Source organism: Mustela lutreola, chromosome 14 (assembly GCF_030435805.1).
Source record: "Mustela lutreola isolate mMusLut2 chromosome 14, mMusLut2.pri, whole genome shotgun sequence".
Taxonomy (NCBI): Eukaryota; Metazoa; Chordata; class Mammalia; order Carnivora; family Mustelidae; genus Mustela; species Mustela lutreola.
Window position 1 is genome coordinate 43837418 of NC_081303.1, and position 17240 is coordinate 43854657.

Sequence of the window (17240 nt, forward strand, 5' to 3'; positions counted from 1 at the left end):
TCTATCTTGTACACCTGAAACTAGTAAGTCAATTATAGTTCAATAATGACAACAAAAAAACCCTTCATGATGCTTAAACATTTGGGGGGAGAAGGGGAGTGGAAGCATGAGAGAAAAAAAATGTAATCAATTATGTAGTATGTTAGAAGGCGATAGTGTTAGAAAAGAGAATTATGTAGTGTGTTAGAAAAGAGGAGAGACTTGCATAGTGTTAGAAGAGGAGAGCCTGGGCAAGGAACTTCCAATTTGAAATAGTGTGATCAGGGCAGATATCATGAAGAAGATGACAGCTGAGTCAAGCCTTGAAAGCCGTGAGGAAGTAGGCCACATAGTTTATGGGAGAAAGGATTCCAGGGTAAGGGAGCCACCAGCATAAATAACACCCGGAAACAGGAGCAAGCATATTATCAGTAGGCCTGTAGGAAGCTCCAGGTGCAGAGAGAAAACCCAGCCAAGCATGAGGACTACTCTACGTTAAAGTCATAATCTGCCATCTCTAATGTGCTCTGAATGATGCCAAACAATTTTTTTTTTCCTAGTCCATTCACTCTCCCAGCTATATCTTCTCCCTTCTTAAATATCCAACCACTTCCCCCATTTTTTTCCTCAGCGGATGACCTTGCTTCTTAATTTCACTGAAGGGGGAAAAAAAGACCTGAAATCATTAAAAGAAAAATTCCGCAAATTCTAAGCATCCTATTTATCCAGCCCCTTTACCTCCTCCTCCTCCTATGCCTGTGCTTTCTACCTTGTGATGCAGTAACTGTGCTCCTCACCAAGACCAAGTCCACCAACCATTTTCCCTCCTTTTTCCTGCAAATAGCTTTCTTACTCTACTAGATCTTCCCACTGGCCCGCACACGTGTTATTTCTCCTCTTGACCCCTTTTACTTCTCTAGCTATGTCCATTTCTGTACTGCTCTTTACAGTAAAACACAAAAGAGCTGTCAGGACTTTGGTCTCCACTTCCTCTTCTCCCATACTTCAGCCATAACCTCTGCCTCACCTTTTCAGCAAGCCTGCTCTTGCTGACGTCAACAGGTCTCCACTTAGCTAAGTTCAGAGGTCAGTTTCAGGTCTTTATTTTAATTAACCTGTCACGAGACTTTGACAGTGTTGACCCCCTTCCTCTTTAGTATTCTTTCCCTACCTGGTTGCAAAGATACTTTATTATTTTGAACTCTGTCCAGCCTCACTGGTCACTCACTCTTTCTTGGCCTCCTCCACCATTGCCTCCTGTTATTTTCCAGTTCCTGGGCTTCTTGCCATTTTTCTGTACAGCCACTCCCCTGATAATCTCACTTGTCTCCAGTCTAATGGCTTTGAAACCTAACCCTATGCTAATGACCCCCAAATGTCTATTTCCAGTCTAATTTTCTCCTCTGCCTCATTTATCCATTTGTTAACCAATATCCTAGTTGGATGTCTAACAGATGTCTCAAACTTCACATGTTCAAAACTGAATTCCTCTCACCAAAATCTTTCTTGCCCCTATTCTTCCCAATTTCAATAGAATGACAGCTACATCCTACCAGTTTCTTGGATAAGATATCATGAAAACATCTCTGAGTTTTCTTTCTCTCACACTTTATACTAAATCTTTAAAAGTATCCACTGACTTTATCTTCAAAATGGATCCATAACCTGACCAGCTATTATCCTATCCTCCACAAGCCAGTTCCTAAATGCTATGACTTCTCACCAAGATTATAGCAATAGCCTTCCAAATCTTCCTCTCTGCTTCTATCTTTGACCACCCTAAAGGAAGTTGTTCAAATGCCACATATTCCATGAAATCCACACTGACTATATTCCTTCCTAACCCCAGGGAACCCTTTTTCCCATTCTATTTACTTTTTTTAACATCTTTGAACATTCTACGTAACTTATCTGTTATCTGTCCCCTTCATACTAGAAATAAAAGATTTGCAAAATCCGATATTTTTTTGCTTTGCTCTCCAATATATTCCAGCATCCAAAACACTGCCTCATACATAAGTAGACACTCAAATTATTCTGTTGAATTGACAGAATTAATAAAGAATACTTACATGAATGTTTCCAAAGCTTCAGTGTGTATATTGCTATGTATTTCATTAATAATGTAGATTCCTGGGTTTTAATCCAAGTATCTTGAGTCAGAAATTTTGAAGGTGAGACTCAAGAATATCCATTTTTTAAAAAAGATTTCATTTATTTATTTGACAGAGAGAGATCACAAGTAGGCAGCGAGGCAGGCAGAGAGAGGGAGGAGAAAGCAAGCTCCCCGCTGAGCAGAGAGCCTGATGTGGGACTTGATCCCAGGACCCTGGGATCGTGACCTGAGTCAAAGGCAGAGGCTTTAACCCACTGAGCCACCAAGGCGCCCCAAGAATATCCATTTTTTTTTTTTAAAGATTTTATTTATTTATTTGACAGAGAGAAATTACAAGTAAGCAGAGAGGCAGGCAGAGAGAGGAGGAAGCAGGCTCCCTGCTGAGCAGAGAGCCCGATACGGGACTCGATCCCAGGACCCTGAGATCATGACCTGAGCCGAAGGCAGCGGCTTAACCCACTGAGCCACCCAGGCGCCCAGAATATCCATTTTTAATAGGCTTTTTAGATAAATCTGATGCAGATGGTTTTAGAGCCCACTTCGAGAAACACTGTTTAAAATACTAATTGAGGGTGCCTGGGTGGCTAGTTGGTTGAGCAACTGCCTTTGGCTCAGGTCATGATCCCGGACTTCCAGGATGGAGTCCCGCATCGGGCTCCCAGCTCCTTTGGGAGTCTGCTTTTCCCTCTGACCTTCTCCTCTCTCATGCTCTCTCTCACTCATTCTCCCTCAAATAAATAAATAAAATCTTTTAAAAAATAAATAAATAAAATAAAATACTAATTGAAGTAGGATGCCTGGGTTCGACTCACATCAGGACTCATATCAGGATCCCAGGGTCCCGGGATTGAGCCCCAGGGGCTCCCTGCTCAGCAGGGAGTCCGCTTCTCCATCTCCCTCTGCCCCTCCCCCTATACCTACACCTTTCTCTCTCTCAAATAAGTAAAATTAAAACCAAAATACTTATTGAAGTAAGTGAGCAAAGGATGCTGAAAAATAATGTATTTCTTGTCCCGATGAGCTATCTCTCCTTATGGATTCCTTCCTTCTGCCAGTAAGTCTCCAGATCTCCCCTATGTCACATTTTATTTTTATTATTTTTTCATGTTATAAATATAATTACCATCTCCTAATGATTCATATATCAAATGTTTCCTAATACTCCAAAGTTGTTGAATCTTTAGTGCATGTGTTTATCTTAGCTATAGATTACATACCATATAAAGTAACTATCATGCTTCTTTTAAAAAAAGATTAATAGGATAATGTAGAAATTCATAAGATCTTATTATTTATGTTAAAAGCTTTCTAAAATCTTCCAAAACCTCTAGCTAACATAAAAGGAAGATATATGGCTTTTGACTCACTCCTTTTATTCAACATCTTATTAAATCAAAGAAAGCAGGTTATAGCACAAAATATAGAGAATGCTCAAGATGTCACTGAATTTTCACCCTACATCTTAGGTCATTATATGACTCCAGGTTTAAGTTATACACACCAATTTAAAACAGAGTAACACTTGACTCCTACAAGTTTTGGATTATTCCTAAGTGAGCTTCATTATAATCAATTTTATAAGGTCTTCTATCAAAATTTGTCAAGATATTTTCATACCTATTCCTTATAATAAGTTACTCAGCAGTTTTTGATTTATTTATTTGACAACACTAAATGTCTATCATGTATTACATATTTGGATACAAAACAGTTTAAAAAATGATCCGTGTCTTTACAGTGCCTACAACTCAAGAAAGAGGCAAACAAATCAACCTGGATTATGATCCAATTCATCAATGTTTCATACTTCATACTCACTGTCTTTTACTTTCTCACTATTCATTAATAAGCATTTATTATAATCCAAGTTATTTTTTTGTACACTCACCAAAAACAAGAAATTAACACAGATACAGCACTATGGAATAATCTACAGACTATATTCAGGTTATACCAGTTATTCTACTAATGTCTTGTTTTATCCCAGGATCAAACCAAATCTTTTCCATTTGTGGTTCATCAGTCTTTCACCTTCCCTCTGGTGATCTAGACCCTTTTGGAGAGCACTGCTCAGTCATATGGTAGAATGCCTCTGATTGAGGGCTTTTCAGAGAGACATAAAACTATTTTTCAGAGACCTAACAACAAATCATTCAGAATGGCTATAGCAAAGGCATCTGGAGAAGTATTAGAGAGGCAGAAGCCATAAGATGAAGGATTTTGTGTGCCATGCTAGGGGTTTGAACTTCATTCTAAATATAATAGGAAAAATATAAGATTTGGTTTTCAGAAAGGGCCATCTTAGAGTAGAATGCAAAAAAAAAAAAAAAAAAAAAAAAAAGAAAGAAAGAAAGAAAGAAAGAAAGAAAGAAAGAAAGAAAGAAAGAAAGAAAAAAGTAGAATGGATGATGGCTTACACGGAACTAAACCAGTTATCCAACATAAGTCACTGACATTGAAATTGAAGAGGATAAAATAGATAATCTAAGTAATATTTAGAAAGCAGAATCAACAGAACATAGTAAACAACTGGAAACCAGAAAAGTCAGCAGTAATAACATAGGAAAAGAGGACTCCTCATTTTCTGATTTAGGCAACAGGGTAGCACTGGTTCCTAAATGAAGGAATGCAGGGGGTTCCAGTATGTGTGTACATGTACAAATGCAGGAATGTGTAAGGGTGATGTATGTGTATGTGTATGTATGGAGGTGTACACAAAGATGCATACTGTGCAAACACACAGACATACATTTACATTTATATGGTCTACAATAAAGATGTATTGGGGACTTAACATATATATATATGCAGTGATGGTCTTACATAAGAACCACTAGTTGGAGAAGTAGGGGTCTAAGGATAAAGCCTAGAGGACTGCAACATTTAGAGGACAGGTAGAAGGCAAGTGTAACTGTAAAGGACACTAAAGGAACAGCCTAGAGAAAAAGGAAAAAAGTTAAAAACTATGTCACAGATTGAGAAGTAAGTATAAAAGAAGGTACATTAAAGAGGATCAAAGCAAGGATTCTTTTCCTCTTCATTACATGCGTAACAAAACCTATCCTCTCAGGAGAAACCATAACACAAAGGATAATAATAGTGGCATGAAAGAGACTCTGTTAGGTAGACATTAAGATATCTTAATGTGAATGCCCTGTTGGGTTTTGTTTTTCTTTGAGAATCTGTTTAAACTTTTTATTTTGAAATAATTTTAGATTTATGGGAATGTTACAAAAATAGAATGGAGTGTTCCCATATAACCATCTTCCAACTTTCCCTTATGATAATATCTTACATAATTACGGTACATTTATCAAAATCAAGAAATTAACATAGTTATAGTACCATTAAATAATCTACAGACTATATTCAGGTTACACTGGTTTTTCTAATGTTTTTATTGCAAGATCTAATCCGGTCTTTTCCATTTGTAGTTCATCAGTCTTTCTCTGCCCTTTGTAAACTTTTCTTGCCCTTTGGAGAGCACTGCTCAGTCATACTGTAGAATGCCCCTCAATGTGGGCTTGTCTGCTATATTCTCATCATCAGATGGAGGTTATGTATTTTGGCAAGAACACCACGGGGTGACTGAGCCCTCAGCAGATCTCATCAGGGGGTACGTGGTGTCACTTTATGTTGCTACTGCTGGTGATGTTAACCTTGATCACCTAGTTAAGCTCATGTCTGCTGGGTTTCTCCACCATAAAGTTACAATTTTTCTGTGTACAATAATATATTAGGGAAATATATCAATTGTTTAAAAATCTATGATAAATATGAAAACACTAATCATCACATAGCAAGTAGACATTCAAATAGTAGTTACCATATAAATGCTTATTGAATAAACAGATATTACCCCTATAATGTTTTATTATTATATGATAAATTTTGAATTTAAGTTTTTAGAATTATTATACAATGCATTTTGAAATATATGTTATAAATTACGATCTGAAATCAAGCAATGATTATATCAGAAAGTTGTATTTATGGGCCCAAATCAGCTCTTTACACATCATACACACATCATTATCTTGCCTCATATTCCAAGACTGTAATATATTTATCGATCTTTGATATGGTACTTCGTCAGATGCTTTTAGAAAAAGAAATATCATTCTATATCATAGCCACTAAGTTTTCCTTAAGTATCATAGTTCATTCATCTTCACAGTAATTCTGAAGGTGAGCTGACATAAACACCCTCCCCCATCCAAAAATGCAAAGGACATATTTGATTAAATCATAAATTTTCAAATATTCCCTCAGAACAGTAGTTGTGTTGGGTAGAACAGTTGTCAAAAGCTCATCAAAGACTTTTTAAAGGAATTTTATTTATTTTTTATTATTTTAAAGATTTTACTTACTTATTTGACAGACGGAGATCACAAGTAGGCAGAGAAGCAGGTAGAGAGAGAGGAGGAAGCAGGCTCTCTGCTGAGCAGAGAGCCAGAAGCGGGGCAATCCCAGGACCCTGGGATCATGACCTGAGCCGAAGGCAAAGGCTTTAACCCACTGAGCCACTCGGGCGCCCCTTTAAATGAATTTTAATTCAAATTTCTGGTAAGTATCCTCTGACATGAGAACATTCTCACTGACATGAGAATTTTCTACATATATCCACAAAAGTATGTTCCTTATGTAATGAAAACTGGATGGAATTGGTGGCATATTTACAAAATGAAATAGTGATTCATCAGAAGTGGATTGATTTTGAGAAATTTTATATAAATAATGTTGTTTTTTGTTTATTGGATGTAGGCTTGTTATCATATTCTTTGGTCATAATGAAAAGTTTACTTTCATGAAACAGAAATTCATCTCCCTAATCTTAGAGTTTATGGCTGTTAATCACTGTAGTATATAAATATCTTAGTACTCAAAATCACTTTCTCTAAGTGGTAATCATAAAATATTGCACAGAGAATTTTTACTAATATTTTACTTAGCACCCAGCATTAACAAGATCCTATGTAAGAAATTACATCTATGGAATCAAATCATATATGGCCCACTATTGGAATAGCTCATAAACTTTACAGAAAATTAATATGTGAACTAAAAAGAGAATTATTAGAGGTGCCAATATACAAATAAAGATATGGGCATTAATATTGATTTGGCATTTCCCTTTTCTCTCTCTCATCCATCAGCAACAACTGGCAATTCTACCTCCCAAACATAATTGAACTGTGCTCTGTTTCGCTCCATCTTTTCTACTACCCTCCTCATCTAAGCCATGATCAGTTCTCTCCTGCACAACTACAACAGACCCATAACTGGACTTTTGCTACCTCTCTCTCCTCTAATCCATTACAACATAATCTGGGCAATCTTATAAAATACAAATCAGATCCAATCATACCCCAGCAAAAGTTTTCCAGTAGCATACTACTTCATTTACTTTTTTTAAAGATTTTATTTACTTGACAGAGATTACAAGTAGGCGGAGAGGCACGCAGAGAGAGAGAGAGAGAGAGAGAGAGAGAGGAGGAAGCAGGTTCCCTGCCAAGCAGAGAGCTTGATGCGGGGCTCGATCCCATGACCCTGAGATCATGACCTGAGTCGAAGGCAGAGGCTTTAACCCACTGAGCCACCCAGGTGCCCCTCATTTAGAATAAAATATAATCCTTATGCCTTCAAAAAGTCCAGTAAGATTTGTCCTCTTTCTGCTCTTCTAACCTCATCTAATACAACTTTCTTTCTTGCCCATAGTTGATTTAATTCCAGTGCTAGGAAATGCCAAGTTCTTTCCCTCCTTTAGGGTCTTTGCAGTAGCAATTCCCTCTACTTGAAATGATGTTCCTTCCAAAACTAATTCCCTTCTCAGATTTAGCTTAAGTATCACCTTAATTATCAGTAATATCTTTCCTGATCATCTGGTCTAAAATTACTCATCCAATTAATAACTCATACTCTCTGAACTTATGTGCTGCTTGTTAACCCATTCCCTTCACTAGAAATAACTCCCATGAAAGCATGTTACATAGCTCTGGGTCTCAAGTGCTTGAAGTAGCATTATCTGACCAAAACCAAATGCTCAATACATAACTGTTAAGGTGAATAAAAGAACAAAATGTTTTCAAGATAGTATAGGTACAGAGAAAGGAGTACAGACCTAGTGAGGGGGAGGAAAATCAGGCTTTAGACAGGTGAAGGAAAACATAACAAAGAGGTAAATTATAGTAACGTAGACTAAATGCTAAAACTCAGATATAAACAAAGCTCTAAGGGAACAGAGGATGTAAGGGGGAAGGTTGGTTTGGATAGGACTGACATTTGAGCAAGCTATGGAAGAATGACAGCAGATTAATACTGGTTTCATGGTACAGAATATACAAAACCTTATGTTGTGAAAGGTATATTTGAAGGGATATTCAGTGTATTTGGATATTGCATTAGTATAGGAAACTGAGCAAGGATTTAAAGCCCAAAGTGAGACAATGCATCTTACAATGTGTGCTACTCTGATAAAGTGGCATGCTAGGATACAAACCCAGGTCTGTTGGATTCCAGAGCATTTCTGAGCCAATGCTATTAACAATGGGGTAGGCATGCAATTAGGGACACATGATGGTGAGACCAGGAATTCAAAGTCAAAGGATAAATACAATGTATTTAACTGAAAACTTAATTTTATTTGAAGATGAAGGGAGGCAAATGGTAATCTAACCAGTAAATTGTTTAAAATATTTTAATTTTAGGGGTGCCTGGGTGGCTCAGTGGATTAAGCCTCTGCCTTCAGCTCAGGTCATGATCTCAGGGTTCTGGGATAGAGCCCTGCATTGGACTCTCTGCTTGGTGGAGAGCCAGCTTCCCCCTCTCTCTGCGCCTGCCTCTCTTCCTACTTGCGATCTCCATCTGTCAAATAAGTAAATAAAGTCTTAAAAAAATAATAAAATATTCTCATTTTATTATTTCATTTTTCTTTTAAAGATTTTACTTATCTGTTTGACAGCATGATCACAAGTAGGCTAGGCAGAAAGGCAGGCAGAGAGAGAGGGGGAAGCAGGCTCCCCACCAAGCAGAGAGCCCAATGCAGGGCCCATTCCCAGAACCCTGAGATCACCACCGGAGCCGAAGGCAAAGGCTCAACCCACTGAGCCATGCACAGGCCCCACATTTTTTTTTTTTTAAGATTTAATTTATTTATTTGACACACAGAGATCACAAGTAGGCAGAGAAGCAGGGAGAGAGAGGAGGAAGCAGGGACCCTGCTGAGCAGAGAGCCTGATGCGGGGGCTCAATCCCAGGACCCTGGGATCATGACCTGAGCTGAAGGCAGAGGCTTTAACCCACTGAGCCACCCAGGTGCCCCCAAATGTTTTCATTTTAAAATAAAACAGCTATACTGTGGTACAGAATGCACGATATGCATGAATGTTTCTGAAACTTACAAATGGCTTCATTAAATGTTGTGCTTTTCAGAGAGCTCCTACAGCCACATTCCCATTCGTTTTAAAAACATTCTCTTCCACCCACTGGGGACATTTTGTTGGATGGAAAAGTTTCTTCTAGACACATTTGTATTATCTTAAGACAGGTAGGAAAGGGTTTTGGAAGAACAGTAAAAGAGGATTTTCCAATTTGAATATGTATCTATACTTGAATTCCTTACATGTTATATATATCTTGGTTGCCAGCTAAAGAAGGGCCTATATTCATAGATATCTCATAAGTTTGTCGTTCTAGACTAGGCTCTTGGATCAACACAATGAATTCAGCTATGGTCCTTAGTCAGGAAAAGTGTATAACAAAATGAGCAGAAAAAACTTAACTTCCAGTGGCCTTAATAACAAATAATATACACAAGAAAATAATTTCCTTTATTGTGTTAGCATAATATAAGATAAAGGTAAGAGTCCTAGATACAATAGCTTAAATCTTCATACAGCTGCTATCTAAAGAAACAGGGTGATGTCAGGGCTGTGGATTTAAGAAGCTGTTTCTGGGAATCCTTCCAAATCCATTATCTTAAGAGGAATTTATCCAAATGGAACCTACCATCATCCATCTAAGCTATGTTTATTTCAAAATATCATGGAATGTTAGAGCCAAAAGGTATCTCAAGCTTAGTGACCTGTCAGTCTCACTCATCGTACAGAAGCAGAAACTGAGGCCCCAAGAAGTTAAGAAGTCCACTGTCAATGAAAACCACCTATTACAGGCTGATCTAGAAACAAAAAAAAAGATGTTTTTATATAGTACTTAAATAATTCAAATAACAGTAATTTAAATAATTAAGTTTAAATAATAATGATAAAGCAAACTACAAAAAACATTCCCTTCCTTAGAAGGTCCATCCTTGAGTGTCCCTTTCTTTCCACAGAAAAGACATTTTTCCCTTCAGCTTATCCTCTCCTTGCCTTTTATAGTTTTATCACACAAATGTTTCCCTAAATAATATACTATTTAATTTTTTTGTTGTTAAACACGACAGACAGGAATCATCATAGTAATTCTTCAGTGATTTGTTGTTCATTTAATTCATTCGTGATCAGTTTTGCTGCAGCTTATTTATTTCCCTGTGTATAATGTTCTATTGTATGAATATAACCATTTGCTCATTTTAATACTGATGAATATCTAAGATTATTGCCAGTATTTTACTTTTATGAGCAGTGTAGTAAATGATTTCTGGTGCACCACTTAGAGGGGAATTCATAGGAAATTTGCATGTTTAACTTTCAATGCTAATTCCAAAGTGTTTTCTAAACAATTTGTGCAAATTTACACTCCCATGAACAGTTAAAACTTGGTGCCTTGCTCCATGTCTTTCCCAAACTTTGAGATTTTCAGGTTTTTAAAATTCAGCCAATGTGGTGAGTATGAGGTGCTATTTTTTTTTTAAATTTTATGTTCTCTAACCACAAATGAGGTTGAGTACTTTGCATACTTTTATTAGTTATTCAGGCTTCTTCATTTGCATGTGCTAATTCAAGTCTTTTGCACAATTCTATTGGATGGATAAGGGGATGGACAAGGGGAAAACTTCTTACAGACATGTAGGAGTTTGTTTTGTTTTGTTTTGGCTTGGTTTTAATTCTAGAGTCTAAATCCATGAGTGATTTATAGGTACTACAAATATGGTGTTTTTTAATAACCAAAGTTCTTAATTCCAGTAAAGTCAAATTTATGCCAGCTATTCCATCATGTCTTAAGAAACTTGTCTCTCCTCTTAATCTCACAAAACAAACTGAGGGTTGCTGGGGGTCGGGGGGGTCGGGAAAGGGTGGTGGGGTTATGGACATTGGGGAGGGTATGTGCTATGGTGAGCACTGTGAAGTGTGTAAACCTGGCTATTCACACACCTGTACCCCTGGGGCTAATAATACATTATAATGTTTTTTTTTAAATTAATAAAGAAAGAAGGAAAGAAAGAAAGAAAGAAAGAAACTTGTCTCTCTCCTGAAAGTAATAAAAATAAGTCAGTTTGGTGTTTTCTTTCTAAACCTTTTTTTTTTTTTTTTTGTAGCTAAATTATGTGTGTTAGGAATTTCAATGGTAACAGGTAACACCTTTTTCAGAGGGAAATTTTCAGTGCTTCAATATTATGTATGATATTTGTTGAAAATAACTCTAATCATGCCTTTTTCTTAGCTTTTACCATGAATTTTATGAACAATTTCTACATCTGTTGAGATGATCTAATGATTTTTCTCCCATAATCAGCTAATGTAGTGAATTACATTCACAGATTTCCTAATATGCAGCTGCCATTTAAATTCTGGAATAAATGCAACCTGCTCATAAAGTAGTATCCTTTTTATATATTGGTAAAATTGGTTGCAAATATTTTGTTTAAATTTTTGCATCTATGTTCGTGAGTAAGGCTGCCCTATAATGTTCTTTTCTCATGCTGTTTTAGGATCTGGAACCAAGATGATCGTAGCTGTATAAAACAAATTGAAGAGGATCTCCCTTTTCCCACTATCAAAACGGGAATTTTTTTGGAATTTAAATTGGAACAATTTCATTCTTGAATGTGTGGAAGAACTTGCCTATGTTGCACAAATATACATATTTACCATTTATTTTATTCTACCTTCTTGCATCTCAGACCTTCCATCTTGGAACTGAGAAAACTTTCTTTCTCCCTGAAGTACTTTCTTAAAGTACATTCTCAAAGATTTCTTTCTGCTATTAGTAGTCAGGGTTCATCCAAGAAGCAGAACCAGTAGGAGATTTGATAGGTAGACACATACACACACGAGATTTACTACAAGGAGTTGGTTTACATGATTAGGGGGCTAGCTAAGCAAGTCTGAAATTCATAGGAGAGTTATCAGGAAGGAAAAATTATGAGTAGACCGAATCCACAGGAGGTAACCAAAGTGGTCATCCCATGGGTAGAATTTCTTTTCTTTTCCAGTGAAACCTAAGTTCTGAGTTTAAGGCATTCCAACTGATTCAGACAGGCTTACTCACATTATCTATAGTCAAATGATTAGAAGTTTAAATTATATCTGTAAACATACCTTCACCGAGAGAAGCATTTAAAGTAATTGGGGATATTAGCCTAACCAAGTAGACACATCAATAAAGCCAACACAAGGGGAAAACTCAGTTTTTTTGGAGGGAAATGTTTTTATATTACTCTTATAATGAGGATGTGTTTTAGTTGTCAGAAGATTCTGGATATATTTTTTTTCAACACACTGAAGATATGGCAGGATCTTCTGGATTGTCGCTGTGAAGCCAGCTTTCGGTATATTGCTCCTTTGAAGGTAATCTATCTTGCTCCTCTTGTTTTTCAAATTTTCCCTTATTATTTAATGCTTTAGAGACAAATATATGGTGTGGCTGTAGATTTCTTTTTATTTATTCAGTTTGGATATGTTGAACTTCCTAAATTTATAAAGTGGTGTATTTTATTGGTTCTGGCTTTGTCCTTTACTATGTCTTCTCCATTTTCTGTCTTCTCCTTTCAGAATTGATTAGATGGCTTTGGATATTTTCAACTCTACCCTTCATGTCTATTAACCTCTCCTACATTCTTTATTTCTTCATTTCTCTGCATTATCTTCTTGCTAATTCCTTTTTCAGATATATCTTCCAGATCTGATCTGCTGTTAAACCCATCAATTTCCTTTCATTTCAATTACATGCATCTTACCAGAAATTATATCTGCTATATTCTTAAAATTGGTTCCAGTTCTTGAATGTTTTTATATCCTGAACATTTTTAAAGCTTATCCTCTATTTCTCTGAGCATCTTAAGCATAGCTATTTTATGTTCTATTTTTGATAATTCCAATAATTAAAGTCTTTGCAAGTCAATTTTTGTCTGCTGTTTCTTCTAATTCGCATTCATGATTTGTGTTTTTAATAATTTCTAGCACAGAAGTTTTTCTTTGGAATTATAGGTGGGAGAATTCTTTGGTGCCTGGATTCCTCAAGAGAAGATGTGTGTTTGCCTCTGCCTAGGGCCTGACAGTGCTAACAATTTAGGATCACTTTAAACTTGGCTTGAGCTATGTCAGACTAAATATGAAATTATTAATTCAGACTTCAAATTTCTCTACAAGCTGGTGTGTTTACTTCTCAGCAGCACTTTTCCCTCCCTTCCACTCAGTACCAGTGCTTCAAAGGTACAATCACTAGGAAATGAGTTAAGGGAAAGAGCAACCTTACTTCTTGTTTACTTTTACACTAAATCATCCCAGAATTGTGGGAGTAGGGTCTTCAAATACACTTCTCAATTTGGGCGTTGTTTCCTGTGCCCCCACCACAAAAAAAGTTTTTTAAATACTGTATTTAAAATTGTTTCAGTATGTAAGTTAGCTCTGAATCCTTCCTGCCATATTATCAGAAATAACAGTAAGAGAAAAAAAAAAAGAAAAAGAAATAACAGTTTTATTTTAACTCTTAACTTAAAATTATACATTTCTCTCCTGGGTCCCTCTTCTCTCAATTTTGATGCATAAGCATTGCTAAATAGAGAACCTGAGGTGCTCTTGACCTATAATGGATCATAAATTCATAATAATGAATAGTAACTATGTGTACCTAATAAATTTTTTCATATTCTTTTAGAAATAGCAATAGTATCTTTGAGGCTGCATCTGTTGATAATTTTTTACTAACTGATTCCTATTTTTGGTTTTTTTTCTCCTTCCCCATCCTCAAGCTTTAGTAAAGTGTAACTGATAATCAAAAAATTGCTCATAAGTAGGGCGCCGGGGTGGCTCAGTGGGTTGAAGCCTCTGCCTTTGACTCAGGTCATGATCCCAGGGTCCTGGGATGGAGTCCCGCATCGGGCTCTCTGCTCCGCAGGGAGCCTGCTTCCTCCTCTCTCTCTGCCTGCCTCTCTGCCTACTTGTGATCTCTGTCTGTCAAATAAATAAATAAATAAAATCTTTTTAAAAAAATTGCACATAAGCAATGTAGACAATGTGGCAAGTTTGGACATATGTATACATTCCTGCTATAATCACCTCAATCAAGGTAATAAATGTATCCAACACCTCCAAAAGTTTCCTTGAATTCCTTTGTGTTTTTGTTTGTGCTAAGAACACAGGTCAACATGAGATATACCCTCTTAACCAATTTTAAATACACAATTATATCTATAGGCACTATGTTGTATAGTCAATCTCTGGAACTTACTCATCTTTAGAAGTTTGTGAAACTGTTAACAGGAATCTTTTAAATTCTTTCAGGGCTATCATCAAGTATCATTTCTTAAAGGTCATAAAATGATATCAAGCTTGAGAATATGGTAAGTTGGTACATGTAAAACTATTCAAGTTGTCTATATAATGGGTTCTAATTTAATTGACTATTTTAATATTTCACATTTCGCTTTTCTGAATGAGTTTTATTTTTAAAAAATCCTGCATAGATTTGTATTCTATTAATGTAATTGCTCTAAAATGAAGCAGACACTAAAATTTAGTAAGCTTCCACAAAATGTTGTGTACTGTGCTCAGGTATACATGTATTAATTAACATAAATTTTAGCACAACCCTGTTAAGGTGGTATTTCTATTTTAAAGAAAAAGAAACAGATACTGATTAACAAACAGCTATTAAGTGATAGGGCCAAGATCTAACCCAATTCTATCTGATTTGTAAAAAATACAAATGTTTTGTAAGTATATAAATTACTTGGGGTGCCTGGATGGCCCAGTGGGTTAAGCCTTTGCCTTCAGCTCAGATCATGATCTCAGAGTCCTGGGATCGAGCCCCACATCGGGTTCTCTGCTCAGCGGGAAGCCTGCTTCCCCCTCTCTCTCTGCCTACTTGTGATTGCTCTCTCTGTGTTAAATAAATAAATAAAATCTTTAAAAAAAATTACTGTGTCTGAACTACATCTAATGAAAAGACTTTAGTTACATTCTCATGGTGAAAGATTAAGTAGTAAGTTGGATATTCTATCCACCCATTCAATTCTTGACTCCCATATATTCTGACCTTCACAACTCATTTTTTTTAAGGTACTTTTCTTCTTGGGCACCTGGGTGGCTCAGTTGGTTAAGAGACTGCCTTCAGCTCAGGTCATGATCCTGGAGTCCCGAGATTGAATCCCACATCGGGCTCCCTGCTCAGCAGGGAGTCTGCTTCTCTCTCTGACACTCTCCCCTCTCATGCTCACTCTCTCTCTCAAGTAAATAAATAAAATCTTTAAAAAAAAAAAAGTTACTTTTCTTCTTTTTTTTTAAAAAAGAAATTTGACAGAGAGAGAGAGAGCACAAGCAACCAGAGCAGCAGGCAGAGGGAGAGGGAGAAGTAGGCTCTCTGCTGAGCAGGAAGCATGATGCAGGGCTCGATCCCAGGACCCTGGGATCATGACCTGAGCTGAAGGCAGCCACTTCAGCAACTGAGGCACCCAGGTACCCCACAATTTGGTTTTGAAAATGGGCAGTAGTACTATACCTCCTTGAGAGACAAAAATACAAAAAGGGTACTGTTATTTAACACAAGAAGCATGCACTAGGAGACTAGTACAGGGCTACACTTGCTATATACTTCAGCATTTATAAAGACCATCCCATGGTCCTCATACAACCTTGGGAAACAATTCAGTATAATATTGGAGCTCTCTAGAGACGGAGCACCGAAAGTAACCCATCCATTTTTAGAAATTCACAAAACATCTTGGGCCCTGAAACCTATCAAGCCTTATTCTGCTTCTTCTAGGTATTGTACAAATCTAAGCCTTTCTTTGAGGTAAACCTTCACATATTAGAAGGCAGTTATAGCAACCCCCCCCAGATTATTTTCTAATTATTTTTCAAAACTTCCTCATAATATAGGTAATAGTATTGGTTTTGTCACTATCAAATTAAATGACTTGTTTAGTTTAAAGCTGATCTCAAGTTACATGGTATCTTTTCTCCAAACAGTCCAAAGGATTCTATTAGATTTTCAGCTTCTCAAGGGCATTACTGAATTTTTATTCATGTTTGTACCCTGGCCCTGAGTGGTTTATGACCCACTGTAGGTCTCATTAACTGCTGAATTCACATGAGTAACTATACATTTAAATTATCATGTGGTATAAGAAAAGAAACTGTTTAGAACTTAATTTAAATTACATAAACAGAAACTAAGAAAAGCCTGAATTAAGAGACTTGCTATGATCACACACTGGAATGAAAGAACTAGTCCTTATAAACATTCTGAATTCTGATGTTAAGCTACCTGCATTTCGAAGTGGCATTTACATTTTCTGAGCCAAAAATAAAGATACATAGTAGGACTAAGAATTTTTTTCTGAATTTTAAATTTATAATTATGACATCTGTTTTTATAAACTGGATTACATTAGGACTGTCCTAGGACTGTCCTACAAGAAATATGGTTTGTTTAGCCACTACCAGAGCAAACTCCTAGATGCCTTACATGAAACTAGTCATGTTGGTTTCATAGCTGTATGGATGAATACCCTTCCTCAGACCATTAGGTCAGCACATTCAATGATGAATTTTTTAATAACAAAGTTACTTTTCTACCATTTTCTGGAGTGCTATGCTATCGATAACTACAGAGTTACAAGAGAAAGAAAAATTTCCTGTAATTCCAGAACAGACATTACTCAGGGTTTTGACATACTTTTGGTAAAAGTGATAAAAATGTGTTTTGCATTTCTGTTACATTTCTGTAATCTGTTACAGAAGGCAATGTAGAGGTCCACTCT

General features: G+C 36.5%; 1 protein-coding gene across 5 annotated transcripts in view; it reads right to left on the reverse strand.

Annotated features, from left to right (window-relative positions):
* The window catches only part of DENND1B (DENN domain containing 1B), a 277522-nt gene that overhangs the window by 59160 nt on the left and 201122 nt on the right, over positions 1-17240 (reverse strand). The gene's annotated exons all lie outside the window — the stretch shown is intronic.